Source organism: Anser anser (genome assembly GCF_964211835.1).
Source record: "Anser anser genome assembly, chromosome: 3".
Classification (NCBI taxonomy): domain Eukaryota; kingdom Metazoa; phylum Chordata; class Aves; order Anseriformes; family Anatidae; genus Anser; species Anser anser.
The window spans coordinates 57,413,119-57,430,177 of record NC_139722.1 but is presented as its reverse complement, the minus strand read 5'-3'; the positions used below and the strand labels follow the sequence as shown (position 1 = coordinate 57,430,177).

At 43.2% G+C, this 17,059-nt stretch overlaps 1 long non-coding RNA gene across 1 annotated transcript in view; it reads left to right on the top strand.

Moving 5' to 3' along the window:
- The window catches only part of LOC310897253, a 38,544-nt gene extending 22,366 nt beyond the window's left edge, over positions 1-16,178 (top strand). The window contains exons 2-4 of the long non-coding RNA XR_014582164.1: positions 905-1,043; positions 3,257-3,365; positions 14,269-16,178. This is a non-coding gene — a long non-coding RNA (uncharacterized lncRNA). The remainder of the gene's footprint in view (positions 1-904; positions 1,044-3,256; positions 3,366-14,268) is intronic.
- The last annotated feature ends 881 nt before the right edge of the window (positions 16,179-17,059 follow it).

Genomic DNA, 17,059 nt, shown 5'->3' with positions numbered 1-17,059 from the left:
GGTACAAGCTTCTCTGATGGCTGTCATCTCCTGCTTGAACATGTCAGAGGCACTGTAGCTGCAGACAAAAAAGCTTATATAGACAGAGCTGAATTGCTGATGAAGTCAAGAGTAAACATGGGGTTAGGAGGCTTTGCATAAACTTAGCATTCCTTAAGACTACAGGCTACAGCTTCTGATATAATTTAGAGCAGCCCAAGAGCTGATCTGAGCCGACTGGAGCAGTAACATGAAGCTCATTGTGTGCCAACTCTCTACAGTCTAGGCAAAAGCTCACTGACTGTTAACATACAATTTTGAACTCTCCTAGCTCACCCTCTGCCTCTTCTTTCCAATGAAATAGCCAAGTAAGACACCTGCATAATTTCTACTTGTAGCAGAGAAATCTTCACTTGCTCTTTGTTTCTTTATTTTCACCTCATCTCCTTAAGAGTCAGTTTCTTCACCTGTTCTCTGTAATTTCACTCACTGTGACCTTCCCAATCATTGCAATCAGGGCAGCTTTGTATTTTACTAGGGGTGGAATTGCCTCAAGATAGTGTACTTGTAATCGGTATTTTCTTCCAGGACTGGGATTCATACTTTTGACTGTTTGGTTACATGAAACCACCAATGATGGGTGAAGTCAGCCTGGTTTCTAATTTTCTACTGGATTTCATTCATATTTTGAAGACGTTTAAGAACAATAGGTATTATGTTGTCTGCTGCCAGACATACGGCCAAGTTGTAGAGGAACAACACTGAATATAAAATTAGGGAGTTTCTTCATTTACATACAGGTAAGGATTGTGCTGTCATTTTAATTGATATATAGATTGAACACCGATGTATTTTCTCTTCCGAAAGCAAAATGAAATATCATTATCACAAGAAATGCCACTAACTTGGTCATTCTGTGCAACAGGTACCTTTCATTTGCCTGTGGTCCAGTTTAAAAGCACGTGATGACTTCAGATACTAATAGTTGAAGATTGAGATGATGCTTTTACATCCCTGAGAAAACTGGGACAAGAGAATGTGAGTAAACATAGAAATATGGCAAGGTAAGTTTCTGTTATTAAACTGAAAATGATGCCTAACATTGGAGTTAGTAAATAATTTGATCCTAGTAGAAAGTGATATAAAAGAAGCTGCTTTTAGATTGGGGAATTTCTCACATTGAATATAACAGGAAACAAGAAAATTCTTTATTATTGCCTTTTATATTTTAAGGTTTGTATCTCTGCTGTAGAAATGGAAAATAAGACAAGTATCTCTTGGAATGGCTGATTTAGAGACCAGATAGTCCCTGAAGTTTCAGTGGAAAATGTTTGCAGATAGACTATATGCAATCACGGCATCAAGTGAGCAGACCTAACAAAATAATCTATCAACAAAAGAACAGCTTCTTATTTTCAGATGGAAGAGGAGAATGGACTAGAAGGATGCACGGAGCAAGCTCTACTGGTTGCCTTCTACACTTCACAACATATTTTTTCAAATCATGGGTTACAGCCATTGCTATCTCCTCAGTACTGGACAAATGAAAGTGAGAAAGAAAATATAATGATTTGCAGTTGCTTTAAATAATAGAATTATAGACGTTAAGTTTATATGTTACCAGATACAAAAGGAATGTGGAATATTAAGTGTTTCTTGCAACAGGTCATTTTAGGAACAAACATTACTAGGATAATAAATTCAAATGCTTCTAGAGACAAATTTGTTGAAATGTTTGTTTTAGCAAGGAACCAATAATAAAGAAAATGAAGTTTCTTGACATTGCACTGAGTGGCTATACAGGATGCTTCAGATTTGGGGTAAAGTTTCATGGTGATGATTTAGGAACCCAAGTCCCATGAGAATTCCCTGTGGCCACTCTTAGGCTGGAAGTGAGGATGGCAGAACAGATGAAATGCCTTCTCTTCAGCTGCTCCCAGCCATCTCTGTTAACCTTGGCTGAAACCAGCACTGGTTTAGGCCATGCTTCAGCAAGGTGGACAGCAGCTGAGGCAGGGTAGGTGCAGGGGTGGGAGGTCCCATGAGCCATGACCACCTTTGTGGGAATGGGGATCCAGCTCCATCCAGGGTGCTCCTCCTGCTGGTCCAGAGAGCCACCTGGCTGCTGGACCCACCTGCCAACCTCCCTCTGTGTCTTCAGCATCCTGTAGGGCTCTAGCAGGGCTCCACGTCTGTGTGCAGGCAAATCCTCATGAGGATCTTCTTCTCTCTAAGGCCCCTTGATAGGAAGGGGAGGCTGAGGGGCACCTTCTGTGGATAAGGTCAGGTCTCTTTCTAGGAATGGTAAACCCCATCTAAATGACAGTTAAATTGCTAAAGCTAGCTGGGAATATGAGAAATTTTCCACTTAAACAAATCAGAAATAGTCTTAATTATTTAAAATATTTCAAAGGGGATTGCATTTGGGGAGTAGCTTTGACTAGACACTGACAGTTTTATTATCTGAAACAAGCTTTTGTGGTGGAATTGTGCCACCACTCACACCAAGTGAGGCTTTAGGATTCAGTTTGATAATGTTAAGGAACGGTGATGAGTTTGTTAGCTCTGTGTTGGCTTGCAGATGAACATCAGATACTGTACAACATTTTCCTCTTTGTTTGGTCTAAGCAGTACTCACACAAATGCTGGGACTTGAATCAGGATTTTCCACTACGCAGATTATGTTGGGCAAATGAATGTTCCTTTAGCAGAGGGCGGTATTGCATTGCATTTTCATGTATCCGTACCTTATTTTGTAGGCACATAAAGCAAATAGATCTCAGAAGACTTCTACTACAGCTAGATAGTGCTATTGTGAATTATCTTTTCAGATTTTGTTTCCTACAGTTACAGTTGTCTCTTTCTAAGGTCTGAAGGAGCATGTATGTGGGTGTGCAAAGGCTGGGAAGAACAATGTTACCAAGCCTGTTTGTAAAGAAAATGCACATAACAACACTTGGAGTACTTAAGAGCAATTTATGTAGCCATCTAGATAAAGTTACAGGAGCGAACTGTTATGATAAGTGCATAATGCTGTGTTAGTCCTGCTTATCTCATTTCACTTACTTGACAGACAGTTCTTGTACCAGACCAGTTTGTGCTTGTGTAAAATAAGCAGTGAGAATAATTCACAACCATTCTTCTTTAATGTTTTTACCACCTGGAGCCAGAAACGGGCTTTCAGCCCAAGGAACAAGGAAGCTCCTTTCATAACTTCTTAACAAGCTCATGCTCACTCTGTTTGACATCATGCTGCACACAGCACTTCTTTCAACAGATGCAGCAGAGTTTATTGATGAGTACCTGCTCTGCTCTTAAACCCAGGGTGCTACGTCACTGCCCAGAAGTGCAAGTGGAAACGAGGAGAGAACTCTCTGTGATTCGAGGTACTCCTAACATCCTTTATTGCCTTTATTGAGTATGAGTTTGATTCAGTACCTACTGGAGTCCTTTTCTCTGCTAATACTGATAACACATTTTAAATATTGGAGGGAAAAAAAAAAAAAAAAAGAAAACATAGCCAAATGCCCATAATATATCATGGTGGTTTCCTATAAAGGGTTGTCATTGTGCATCAGTAATGGTGTTTCAGTAGGGGTGGGTAAGCAGCAGATGGGCTGGCATGGCAGTAAAAGTTCCAGAAGACTAACACGACCCTCAACTCAGAAAACTTTGTGTGAACATATCAAAGTAGAAGAAAACAATTGGATGTATCACGACATTGTATATCTGCTTTTACCCCTGGGACAGGGTTATTGGACACGGCATCTTTCAGAAGTAAACTGATTTGCTTACTTTCAAATTCACCTTGTCCCAAAGTAAATATGAATTCAGAGATCATGAAATGGGATAATTATACAAATTATACACAAAATGGAAAATTATGATAAAGAATCTATGATAGCATCACTGAAGAATGTTTTCCCCATTTTGCCTACAGGTAGAAGTCTTACAAATTCCCTTCTTGCATTTTGGTGCTTTCATCCATAAGATAGTTGAAATGTCTTGTTCATTCAGAATACTGGGGAATTAAATGTCATGCTACTTATACTAGACTATATTGCATTAAATCTTGGAAAGGAAGATAATCTGCTGGTGAATATGTAAAAGTTTAACCATTCTTTTTATTTAAGTTATAGCTAAACTACCAAGTTCCTCAAACCCCTGAAAATCAAGGATTAAAATGGAACCTGCATCACAAACCTAGCTACAATAGTTAATCACTGAGTTAATCACTCTGTAAGGTTTAATTATTATTCTGTTGTTTCTGCTCTCAGAGTGTCTTTCTTCATTGAATAACGACATGATTTGACCAAGTAGAGTTAACAGTCCTCCATAAAAAACGAAAACAAAAACAAACCACACACAAAACCAAACCAAAAGCCCCACTGTGTTCACATGACACAAAACACTGCTCGAGAACAAACTCATATCATCAGCCTAAATGTGCTAAAATACACTGACAACCCGACTTTGTACCAGCAGGATTTATGCCAGAGCTTGTATTATCTTCCTGTGCTGCTCAAAGTTTGTGATGGTTCTGCTATTTTAAGTCCTCTTAGAGCCAGAATAGGACTGGTAAAAAAGCACAAAACCAGCATAGACTCCACAGTATGTGCTCTGGTTAATCTGACAGAGATGATGTGTGATGATGTTTGGCTTCACGGGTGATCTGAGAGGGCTCTGATCTCTGAGAGACACAAGAAGGGAGAATGCAGACACTTTGAAGCTGGGCTAAAGCAGAAAACTTTCATGGGTTGAACTCAAATCTTTGGGCTGGAGACTCAGTCAAACACCAAAAGTGCTTTGGTTGTACTCCAAACATCGTTGCCTCAACCTGTTCCTAACAGGAGGAATAGATAGTTCTCATATCTTGAGAATAAAAAGATGAACCAGAAATAAATAGGTCCCTCCGAATAGCCCTAATCACTGTGTGATCACCCCTGGTTCTTCTGAAAATTTCAATTTGGTTTGCAATAATTTTATCATTGAAATTCTTCGTTTAGCAGAGAAGGGGCAGTTCCTTGCATGCAGAAGCTCTCAGTAATTTCATTTAGTACTTTCTCGAAGTTCCCTCCAAACAGGATATTTACAGGGATCAGACAGGCTCTGTTGGAAGTACACTTGAATGTGCTCTGTAAGAACAGAGAAAACTCTGAAAGCAACATACTAACAATATTTTTTTTCCAAGGAAGGAGAAAAACGAATGAAAACATTTTTATCAGGTCTCTGGAGTGTCTTCTAAGGCCCTTAGTAGTCAGATAAAAGGGTCTGTACGATGTTTACACAGCCTCCTGCTGACTAATTACCATAGCAGCTCATATAAAAGCAACAGTAGAAAGGTGTAAAAGTCATTTGCTAGGAAGAAATAGGAAGCAATCAGCAACACTTTAAACAAATTATTGCCATGAAATCACTCTCTCAGCTTGAGATAAGTACTCGGGGTCTGTTAAAGTTATAACAGCCCTGTGGCTTCTCCTCCCAAGACATTTTTCTGCAAAGATTTATTCATAAAACATAGGGATGCAGTAGAGATATGCATTAAGCTGGTGCTGAATATACCTGTCCTCGGGCTGCAGCTGGTCCCCTCCCTCCCCATATGTAGCAATTTATGTGTGCGTGTGTGCAAGGACTTTCCAAAAGTGCAATTATGAGTGATGTCCTTTCGCAGTAAAGCAGAAGTCTGCACAGGTTAAGCCCCTTAGAAGTGGCTGTCTGTAGAAGAGCCATCTGCAAATGTCTGTGGTAGGTAGCGGGGTTTTGAGCTGCCCCGAGAGGGAAGCACTTGGCACAGGTGAGCTGGGAAAGGAATGTCTTTTTGGGGGAAACCTAATGGACAGGAGTATTTTCTTGGGCTGCCTGTGAAGCCCGGCCAGCTCTGCGGCCACCCCGGCTCCCTGGGAGGGATCTGTGCTCTCCTGGCGCTCTGCCTGGGGAAGGAGAAAGCATCGCCCTTGTGAATCCCCCACGTTGCCCTTGGCAAGAGGCCACATCCTCGCTGAACATTTGGCTGCTTGTTCCAGCTCACAGTTAATACTTCCAAAGGGTACTTGAACCGTGGATATGGTTTGTCGTTACGGGAAGCTCAGAAGTGTTCACTTCAGGAATACTGCCATTCCATCATATTCCTCGGGGTGCGAGTTTTCTGGCTTATTGTCTCTTCTAAAAGTCTCCTTTATTTTTCTCTTTTGGGAGCAGATGGGAGTGGATGTGGAAAGTGAATATGAGATCAATCACTTCTGCCTTTTACTCAAAATCCGAATGTCTGCCCATTACCCCTGATGTCACCAGCGGGATTAGGAATGCAGGTGGGGACTAAGCAGATGAGCTCTTGAGAAAGAAAATTTAATTTTGTAAATCTCCTTTCTGAGAGGAACTTGGCTCTCTAGAGATGCAGGGCTCCAGGGTTATGATTCAAAGAGAAAAACAGGAATAGCAGCGGGATGTGGTAATACGCAGTGTGTGTGTGTGCCTGTGCATGTGTGTGCAGAACTGGGTTAGCGGGCAGGGAGCTGGGGGAATGGGGCAGATGGGATGAGGTGGGATGGTCCTCTGGTACGGGGAGTGGGAGGGCTGGGAGGTGAGGGGGCTATCTCTGGTGTGACAAAATGGCTCTTGGCACTTGCAAACTGTGCCTGAGCAATGCCCGGGAGCAGGCCGGGAGGCAGCCGCCGGTGCTGCTCCCGGGAGCCTGCTGACAGCCAGATGATAGAGGCAGATGTGGGGCTGCACTCAGGCCCCTTCCCTGGCCTCACTGTGTTTACTGCATCAGGCATAGCCAGAATAACACCGGCATACACAGAGCAGAAGATTATTTGAGAGAAGTAAGATCTCTGACACAGAAGAGGGGAATCGCTCCCAGTGTTCCCAAAGGTGTCTTTGATGGATGGAGGCATTACAGGCAATTCCTAAATCAATGAGAAGAAACTGTTAATGGACAGCAGAGATGATGCAAGTTCCCACTGCAGATTTGCAATGGAAAAGAGCCAAGCTATAGCCAGCTGCCTGTTTTTAGGTATCATTTTCTGATTTGGGTGAGCACATGCAGCTGCAGGGATAACCCATTCAAACCACAGTCTCTGCCTCTGTCAGACAGAAGAGATTTGTAGGTGTCACAGACTCAGGGCTCATTTTTGTGATCCAGCTCCCTCAGAGTCAAGCAGCCACACAGGCGTTCACCAGTGTTTCTGTAAAAAGCTGTGGTAAGCACTAGCTATTCTATTGTTGCTTTCTGACCAGCCCAGCACCACATACCTTGCAGCACTCATCCACTTTTTGGGAGGTGAATTCATTCAGAAAGGAGGGTGAAAGAAGGATGCTGCTGTTCTGTGCAGCCGCATTGCCACTAGCCTCAGTCATATCAGAAAATATTGCTATTAGTTTTGTTATTGTAATTCTCATTCCTGTCCTTACCTACAGGAACATAAAATTTGCTGAATGTCTTACACTTACTTGCTTCTATATATGGGACACCAGTCCTTTTTAGTTTTGAAAAATCAGGGAGGTTGGACTTGTTTTACATTTTTTCCATCTGTCATTGGTTGTGTTTTGAGTGTTACTTCCAGCTTCTGTGCTTTCTTTGCTGAGGACTTGACTTTTGTTAATATTAAGTGGAGATGTATCTGGAACACAAAAATTGGACCCATCTCTGGATTCAAACTTCTCCAAAATTCAGGCACAGCACAAGATAGAGTTTGTTCAGGCTCATGTCTGCATGGAAAATATTCAATCTTGTCTCAAGGTTTGTTTACATGTTTTTTGATTTCAATATTATACGAACCAACTGCGATTTAATTAGTGAGGCATTGTAGAAATTCTTCTTATGGGTGTAATTTGCTTTGATCTCTTGCCTGAGGAAGGAGTTTAGCAATGGAACCGCTGCTTCTTCCTAATATGAGCAGACATAATTGTACTTGCTTTGTCCTGGCTGTGCACTGGATTATTTCTCTACTGATTTTTAAATATTGTTTCTTCCTCTCAAATAAATTCCTCCTGCCATGAGCTAGCCATAAAGCTTCTGCTTCTTTGCTGTTCCATGCTGGTTTAAACTTCATGCTACATGCTGTCAAAGCTTGTTTTTTTTTTTTTTTTTTTAATTGGGGTCCTTCTGAATAGGAAAATGATCAGTGATCATCTTTTGGAATATGGTTTCATAACCTCATGGGTTGCTTCAGATCTTTGCTTTACAGTTTTTTTACACGTGTGTGGGAAACAAGCAACATCCAAAGATTCTTATCTATGCAGTCAGCAAACTTGAAAGAGCAGCACATGTGCAGTTATTTACTTGTTGCGATGGCATTGTCACACCGGGGCTTTCTGGGGTACCTATCCTATTGACCTCTTCAGTATTAGGTGGCCTGAATCCAATCCGTGATGCTCTTTTAATTGTCTTTACGCTGGCAGGAAGGAGTCTGCCTGGACACGCTGTCAGGCAGGGAGCAGGGGGTGAGCCTGGCTCCTTTCCTTCAGGAGAAACAGCTGTGCTGGAGCCAGCCTGGGAGGAGAGGTCAGCAGGTCGCCTTGGGGTCAGCGATGCAAAAACCTGAGTTTGACTAAAGTCCTGGTTTCCACAGAAACAGCAAGTCTTCCCTCCCACTTTTTGATCTTCTTTCATCTCTCCCAGCTCCTCCCTGCAGTCTTGGCATCTGATGTACCGGGGCCAACCAGCTCAGATTCATCTTTCAGCAGCAGTCGGAGGAGCTGCTGACAGTCTCACCGTGCATGCCCAGCAGCTAAAATACTCTCCTCTACAAGTCTGCAACTAGCTGTTTATAACCAGGCTGCAGCATAGCGTGTGCCCCAAAAGTGAAGGCTGAACCAGCAGCCAAAAGGGAAGAGCAGGGTCTAACTATTTAGCAAGGCAAGGACACAGCAGGACCTTGTTGCACAAACTGGGAGGGGAAGAAAGGAAGAGAGGAATGCTGCAGGAGGCAAAGAGAGGAGAGCAAGTTCCCCCTTCCCCTGCCCATGGCCTCTGCTGAAGGGATATTCATGGGAAAATAAGTGTTGCATCAGTTTATGGTATAAAATAAAGGATGCAGAGTGGGATGATTCCATCAGTGATTTAGAGAGTTAGGTGTTTTTTGTTGTTGTTGTTGTTTGTTTGTTTTTGTCCCCCTGTATATAAGCATTTGTGTTTTTCCTTCAGTTTCTGACAGCCTGGGCTGACAGCCTCAATAGTTTCCTCTAAATAAAAGCTAACACTCAGCAAAGCTGACAAGCAATCAGCGTTCAGTCTATGCCACAATTTCCCTTCTTCTCCTCTTCTCCTCTTATTTCTTTTCCCTCCCTCTCCCCTCAAACTCAACGCCCACTGCCTCTGAAGATTAACATCCCTAATTCCTTTTAGGAAGACCATTCCAGCAGATTGAAGAGAGCTGGTGAAACTGAAGAAAACTCCTTGCATGACTGTGTCTCAGTGTACTCTGTGCCTCACATACACACCTGTAAAATGGGGGTGATACCTCCTTTAGTAAGGTATCACCTCCAATTTGAGTTGATGGTCCTCTTGAGTCCTTTCTAACTCAGGGTGTTGTATAATTGTATAAATGCTGTGACTGTGAAAATAAGACTGTGTAAGGATAACAAAAAGGCAGCTGGATAGCATGTTTGGGAAAAAATAATGCTGAACTCATCTTTCCTGCAAAAGAAAAGCCGAAGCCTTGATTTAAAAGCGCAGGATGAAACAATATGCCAAGAAGAGCTGGCAGCAGTGAAGAGGGAAAAAAGTATTTGTTGTGTGTATTTTTAAAGCATGCTTTTGCAGTGTCCTGCTGTCATATGTTGCTGTGTCCTTCTTGGCTGCTGCTGGCTGAACTCAGGCTTCAGGCAGACCTTCCTGATGTCTGGGCAGGAGCTCCTCTCTGCTCATGATACAAGGAGCTACACATGCTGTCCAACTCATCTCTTGAAGCAGTGTAACATTTTCTACAACCCCAGTATACTCATTCTGCACGCAAACATGTTTTACAACATTCATATGGGTTTTGGTATGGTTATTATTATGGGCTGGACCTCCTGACGGGCAGGCACTGTACCAACATGGGGCAGGAGTTTACAAACTAAGTATCTGTGGTGCCTCACTGTGTTGCAAAGCTTTCTGCTTATTTGTGGGACAGAAATAAAATAAAAGGCAGTGCCCTAAGGTTTCCCTCACTGTGCCACTGACTTCTTTTGGCCTCAAAGTCAGGGATGAGCTGCTCAGACTCCCGCAAGGCTGCCAGCAAAGGGACAGGGTCGTGCAGGGTTGAGGACCTGGTGAACGGCAGTGTAGGGGTGAAATAAGGGGGTGCTGAAGGCATCTGTCTTCGTCTTCAGTGCCTGTGCTACAAACACGCCTGGAGCAAGGTGAGGGCAAACCCTTGAAAGGAAGGCAATATGAGAGCAAAAGAAGGTACAGAGATAACATGTGGATAGTTTATAAAATTCCTCAGGTTTGAGGAAGAACTTAAAAAAGATACTTGTTTCAGAGTCCTGAGATAAAATACTGACAGAGATAGAAACCAAGGGGAAAGGATTTGGATTTTTTTTTCCTCTTTGTCCGTTTATTGCCCTTTTCTGTCTTACGACCTCTTCCTTGACACAGTGAGTCATGATCCTGAGGCAGAGGGCTGGGAAACTTTGAGCCATAGATCCTCTCTGTCACAGGCATGCTCCAGACCCAAATTCCAGATGATCCCAATCATCTCAGCTCCACACAGCACTTGCCTCAGCTGTTTGCAAAGCAGTGTTAACCACCTGGCTGCCTCGTGACATGCATTCTTGGGACACCCAAACCAACAATATACATTGTGGTAAAACCTCAGTCTCATCAAGGTTCCTCTTCAGCTATAAAAATGAAGCAACGGGTAGAGCCCACACTTTGATTTTTCCCAGACTATGGGTCTTCTCCTGTTCATTATAACCACTCTGGGATTTATCAGGCAATCACAGGCCTGATAAAAAGCCAGACTTTCAATTATCTATTCAGCCACCTCAGAGAAGGGCAAAAAGATGCCAAGGCTGCCTCTGGTGGGCTGGGGTCACCCGTGAGGTCTGCCTGGCCCGAGGCTGCTCCTCAGATTTCTCTCTAACTTCAGCAGCAGCCAGATGTCTCACCGCATATTTGCAAATGTGTGTAGTACCAGACCTGTCTTGAACACGAGGAACTAAAGCAGGTGGAGTGACTTGCCCAGGGTCACAGTGGATATCTGACATAAAATCAGGTTTAAACCAAATCCTCCTTTAAGACTCTGAAAGGCTCGATAGGATCCCTTCGACAGCTAGGGTGTCACCACCAGCTAGCATTAGTGATCAGTCATTCTGCATGGCATCTTAGCTACCATCCCCAGTCAGGAGTTCAACAATTAAATATTAAGCTGGAGAACAGTTTCTAGGCCTTGGGCATTCAGAAGCTGAACAAATCTAGGCTGTGTGTGGTAGACACTGAGGTTAGAGAGAAGTGTGGTACTTGGTTAAGAAGAAGATTGACAGCTTTTCCCTTGCACTAGGACAACTTGCATTTTTTGTGTGCAAATTTCCCTTGCACTTGCACACTGAGCCACTGTATCAACAGATCACAGTATCACAGTATCACAGATTTCTAGGTTGGAAGAGACCTCAAGATCATCGAGTCCAACCTCCGACCTAACACTAAGTACTCCACTAAACCATATCCCTAAGCTCTACATCTAAACGTCTTTTAAAGACCTCCAGGGATGGTGACTCCACCACCTCCCTGGGCAGCCCGTTCCAATGCTTAATAACCCTTTCGGTAAAGAAGTACTTCCTAACATCCAACCTAAAACTCCCCTGTCGCAACTTTAGCCCATTCCCCCTCGTCCTGTCACCAGGCACGTGGGAGAACAGACCAACCCCCACCTCTTTACAGCCTCCTTTAAGGTAACTGTAGAGAGCGATAAGGTCGCCCCTGAGCCTCCTCTTCTCCAGGCTGAACAAGCCCAGCTCCCTCAGCCGCTCCTCGTAAGCCTTGTTCTCCAGACCCCTCACCAGCTTGGTCGCCCTTCTCTGGACTCGCTCGAGCACGTCCATGTCCTTCCTGTAGCGAGGGGCCCAAAACTGAACACAGTACGCGAGGTGCGGCCTCACCAGAGCCGAGTACAGGGGCACAATCACTTCCCTAGACCTGCTGGCCACACTGCTTCTTATACAGGCCAGGATGCTGTTGGCCTTCTTGGCCACCTGAGCAGACTGCTGGCTCATATTCAGCCGACTATCCACCAATACTCCCAGGTCCTTCTTGGCCAGGCAGCTTTCCAGCCACTCATCTCCCAGCCTGTAGCTCTGCTTGGGGTTGTTGCAGCCCAGGTGCAGGACCCGGCACTTGGCCTTGTTGAACTTCATGCAGTTGACCTCAGCCCATCGCTCCAGCCTATCCAGATCCTCCTGCAGAGCCTTCCTGCCCTCAAGCAGATCGACACACGCACCTAACTTGGTGTCATCTGCAAACTTACTGAGGGTGCACTCGATCCCCTCATCCAGATCATCGATAAAGATATTAAAGAGGACTGGCCCCAGCACTGAGCCCTGGGGGACACCACTAGTGACCAGCCTCCAACCAGATTTGACTCCATTCACCACAACTCTCTGGGCCCGGCTATCCAGCCAGTTTCTAACCCAGCGAAGCGTACGCCAGTCCAAGCCCCGAGCAGCCAGTTTCTTGAGGAGAATGTTGTGGGGAACTGTGTCAAAAGCCTTACTGAGGTCAAGGTAAACCACATCCACAGCCTTTCCCTCATCCACCAAGCGCGTCACTTGGTCATAGAAGGAGATCAGCTTCGTCAAGCAGGACCTGCCTTTCATAAACCCATGCTGACTGGGCCTGATCGCCTGCTTGCCCTGCAAGTGCCGCGTGATGACCCTCAAGATAATCTGCTCCATGAGCTTTCCTGGCACTGAGGTCAAACTGACAGGCCTATAGTTCCCCGGGTCTGCCCTGCGGCCCTTCTTATAGATGGGCGTCACATTGGCTAGCCGCCAGTCAACTGGGACCTCCCCCGATAGCCAGGACTGCCGATAAATGATGGAAAGCGGCTCGGCCAGCTCCTCCGCCAGTTCTTTCAGTACCCTATAGATACAACAATGATAGAACAATGATACAACAATGCACATTTATAAACTATACATACTTCAATAAACACAATTATAACACATTAAATTCTGAAATCTTTGCTTCAGGGTCTTCACACTTGATAAAACATTTTTTGAAAAACTTGCGGACACTTTAATTATTGTGTAAGCCATGACTAATATTAAGAATGACACTCCTTTTCCAAAACAGAATTGACTCATATTTATTCAAAGCTACAGAGTAAGTAACACAACAAGAGGTTCTGCTCTGTCCTCTCCTACGATCTGCAGGGAGGTGGATGTAAGGGTTGATGCTGCCCTTCCTGAAATCAGTGAGAAAAATGAGAGACTAGATGGAAGAGTCTTGAGAAATGTAACTTAATGTAACGTGTGCATCTGTACTGAAAATTAAGCCATGCAGCAATGATTGTGCACAACACGTCATATAAAAACTGCACTCTGGAGCCTGTGCTTAATGTGACAAATCAGTATTTTCCACAACAGCAGATTTTTTTCTTTCTGATAGCTTTGAGAAGGGTGTTTTACAGATGTGAAAATACTCTCAAGTGAACTAAAGTGTTTTGACCAAAGAGCTCCTCCAAAATCCCAGACTCCTTTGTCTTTTCTGTTAAGCTAAATATTCCATTATAGATGTCAAAGCATATAGAAACTGTATCTAATCCCAAGATTAGGCATATGGCTACAGGTAACTGACTTTTTGAAAGAAAATGCAGATTTAGGAGCAAGGCTGCACTTTCTTTAAGGTGTGTATTGCACATCTGAAATACATGAAGCAATAATTTTGCTTTAAGCAAATATAGAAAAAATTACATGAAGTTTAGAAAGGATTTCAAATTTAAGTCTATTCATTCTATTATATATATTTGGCTTCAAAGCTTCATTTGTTAATGTACACAAGGAAAAAGCAAAATCTGAAACAACCCATACCTACCTTTTAAATGTATTGTCCTGTCCTCTATAAAAGCCAAGCTTTTTTACATTATCAGCAGCTTGTGCAGATATAAATTTAGATCATGGTAGGTCTGAGTCAGGGGGGAGATTTACTGCTGCATCCCATCCATCCCACAGCACAGAGAGTGCTCTGACACCCAACCCAATCTTAGGCATCAATAACAGTTTCTCTCTTGGCTTTTGCTCTTTGCTGAAAAAGCGTCTTCCCCCCCTTGCGGCTACATTTCATCCCAGGTTTTCCCTTTCCAGTCTCAGGTTGTGTAATAAGTTACAGCAAGGGCATCTAATCATCTCTAGAACGTGACAACATTTGGTTCAGATTCCCTTATCAGCATCACCTTTCCTTCTGCCTCTGCCTCATCCTTAAAGAAGACCAGGCGGTGGGCCTTGGAGATCAGTCACACGTCGACCGCTTCTTCAAACACTTCACGTGGGAAACCGTTCAGAGGCATGATTGCTGAGCTGCAGACCTGGAAAATAACTGTCATCAAGACCTTTACATCTGTCAAAGGAATTTCAGCCCACTGACACCGCTTTGCCCCTACATTTTTTTTTTAAACTTCAGCAAGACCTTGGAATTTTATGACTTAAAATTGCTACTGTGGTGCATTATTTTGTGAGGAGTTCTATTTCACACAAATGTTTTAGCCAAGAATTTGTTACACACCTTGAAAATGAAAAAGATCATTATTATATTGTGTAGGGTAATTAAGACGAAGCCGTCTGCTTTATTTCCTTTGTTCCTGTTGATTTATGGAAAAACCCACCTTCCTCTCCAGCACAGCTGCATGCCAACCAAGGATGGTACAAATCTGAAAACAGCCTGGAACTGGAGTAGGAACTGAGTTTGGCAGCACTGCAGGCTGTCTTGCACTGACAAGTTCTGCTAAATAATAACACTCAGGTAGATTATTAAAAGTTTTGTTGAAGAATCTTGACCTGATCATGGCTGGATGTGGCCCACTACAGAAATTCTAAATTCTGCAGAATATATCTGCATTAAAAGATACAGAACCTGTATTATACTGACCACTATTGCGTCTCTTCTTGTTAAACCTTGCAAGAGGCCAACTGAATTCCTATCTGAGTGTTTTCACATGCTATGTAGTTAAAATGTAATGCCATTTAGAGCTTTACAGAATACTGTTTTAGTCATTTGGGAATTTGTGTGCAGGAATTTTTAGTTCTTAAGCTGTGCATGTGCATAAGCATGTTTTGTGAATCTTACATAAATAGTTTAAAAGCCCCTTTTTGAGAGTTGTGTTTATATAATATAGAACTTTTGGTGGAAAATGCAAATTACATGTTATGAATACACGTAAATGAATCAATGTTAGCTTACTGCTACCATTGTATATAGGAGGTAGAAAGCATTTTGTGCTCTTATAAAATTTGCATTTAAATTCTGTTGAACCTTTTCATAAAATAATGTTTTGTTTTGTTTTGTTCTAGTTGAATACAAAATCACATCCAAATACTGAAACTGATGTGTTTTCAAACAAATGTTATCTGGCCTCTTCTTCCCCCTGCAAGTTAACAGCAACCTTAAAAAGATATGTTGACTTCTATGAGGCTCTGTCCTTTTCTCTGTAAAATGCAAGGTAGAATGTTTAGCAAGCAAAACTAAAAACACAAAATTTAAACTGAGGTTCAGCGTTGACCTTATATTGTCCCCACCAAATTAACCTTTGTATCACCTAGTGAGCAACACTTTGAACTCGCGTAGTTCCCTTCTCCTGGACATCACACAGAACTGGAAATAATTATCCAACAGCAAGAAAGGCAACTGTTTAACATGGTTCTTAGCCTAATTTATATATAATTTCCCTGGCACATTAAGTGTTGCTGTGGTATTTTTGCCACCATTTATACCGGAACAGTAACCAGGGTCAGCTGGAGAGGGGCAATTCCATCAGCCGTACTGTGCAGCATCCTGGCAAGAGGAGTTGGCTCTGAGTGTGATTATAGCTCTTCAGGCAGTGAAGGCACACAGAAAAGACACCAAATATATCTTTTCCCCTTCCCTTCCCTTCCCTTCCCTTCCCTTCCCTTCCCTTCCCTTCCCTTCCCTTCCCTTCCCTTCCCTTCCCTTCCCTTCCCTTCCCTTCCCTTCCCTTCCCTTCCCTTCCCTTCCCTTCCCTTCCCTTCCCTTCCCTTCCCTTCCCTTCCCTTCCCTTCCCTTCCCTTCCCTTCCCTTCCCTTCCCTTCCCTTCCCTTCCCTTCCCTTCCCTTCCCTTCCCTTCCCTTCCCTTCCCTTCCCCTCCCTTTCTCAGCACTTCCTTCCTTCCTTCCTTCCTTCCTTCCTTCCTTCCTTCCTTCCTTCCTTCCTTCCTTCCTTCCTTCCTTCCTTCCTTCCTTCCTTCCTTCCTTCCTTCCTTCCTTCCTTCCTTCCTTCCTTCCGTTTTTGCTTTTCTGAGAGAGTGTATTCCTTCCTTTCCCATATAAAAACACATGGATGTGTCATATTTGTTATTGCAAGGCATCCAACACAAACTCTTTCAGCCTGCCATGTGTTTAATACGAAAGTTTCATATTCATATCTGTTAACTGTATAACCACAATTGCTCATAAAATATTCTTTTACCGTCTTTGCTGTGACATATGTCTTTTCTAGGTAGATCGTTCTACACTGATGGAGTTATGGTCAGTCTGTGGTAAGAAAAAGCAAAGATTTGGTCAGATACAGAGACAAAACCTTGCATTCTGGATTCACACAGCAGAAGTGTATTAGGGGAAGAAGATCCTTCTAATGGAAGAAAAAGTCAGTGGTTTATAAGTTGACTTAGTTTGTCAGTCACCAGCTGTGGCTACGGGGTTATCAGTATGTCTGTTTCTGCTGAAGATGAGGAGATAGCAGCTCATTTCCAAGCAACTTTTAATTGGCTTTAGTCAAGTAACACAGAGCACTGATAAGTTATCAACCATTTCTAATCAGACACTAGTTCAACCCTCCAACATCCCAGCAAGACCCATTTGGACAGTGGTCATATGCTTCTAGCTGGAAGCAGCTGTTGGTGCAGGCAGAAGTTTTGTTTAAAAA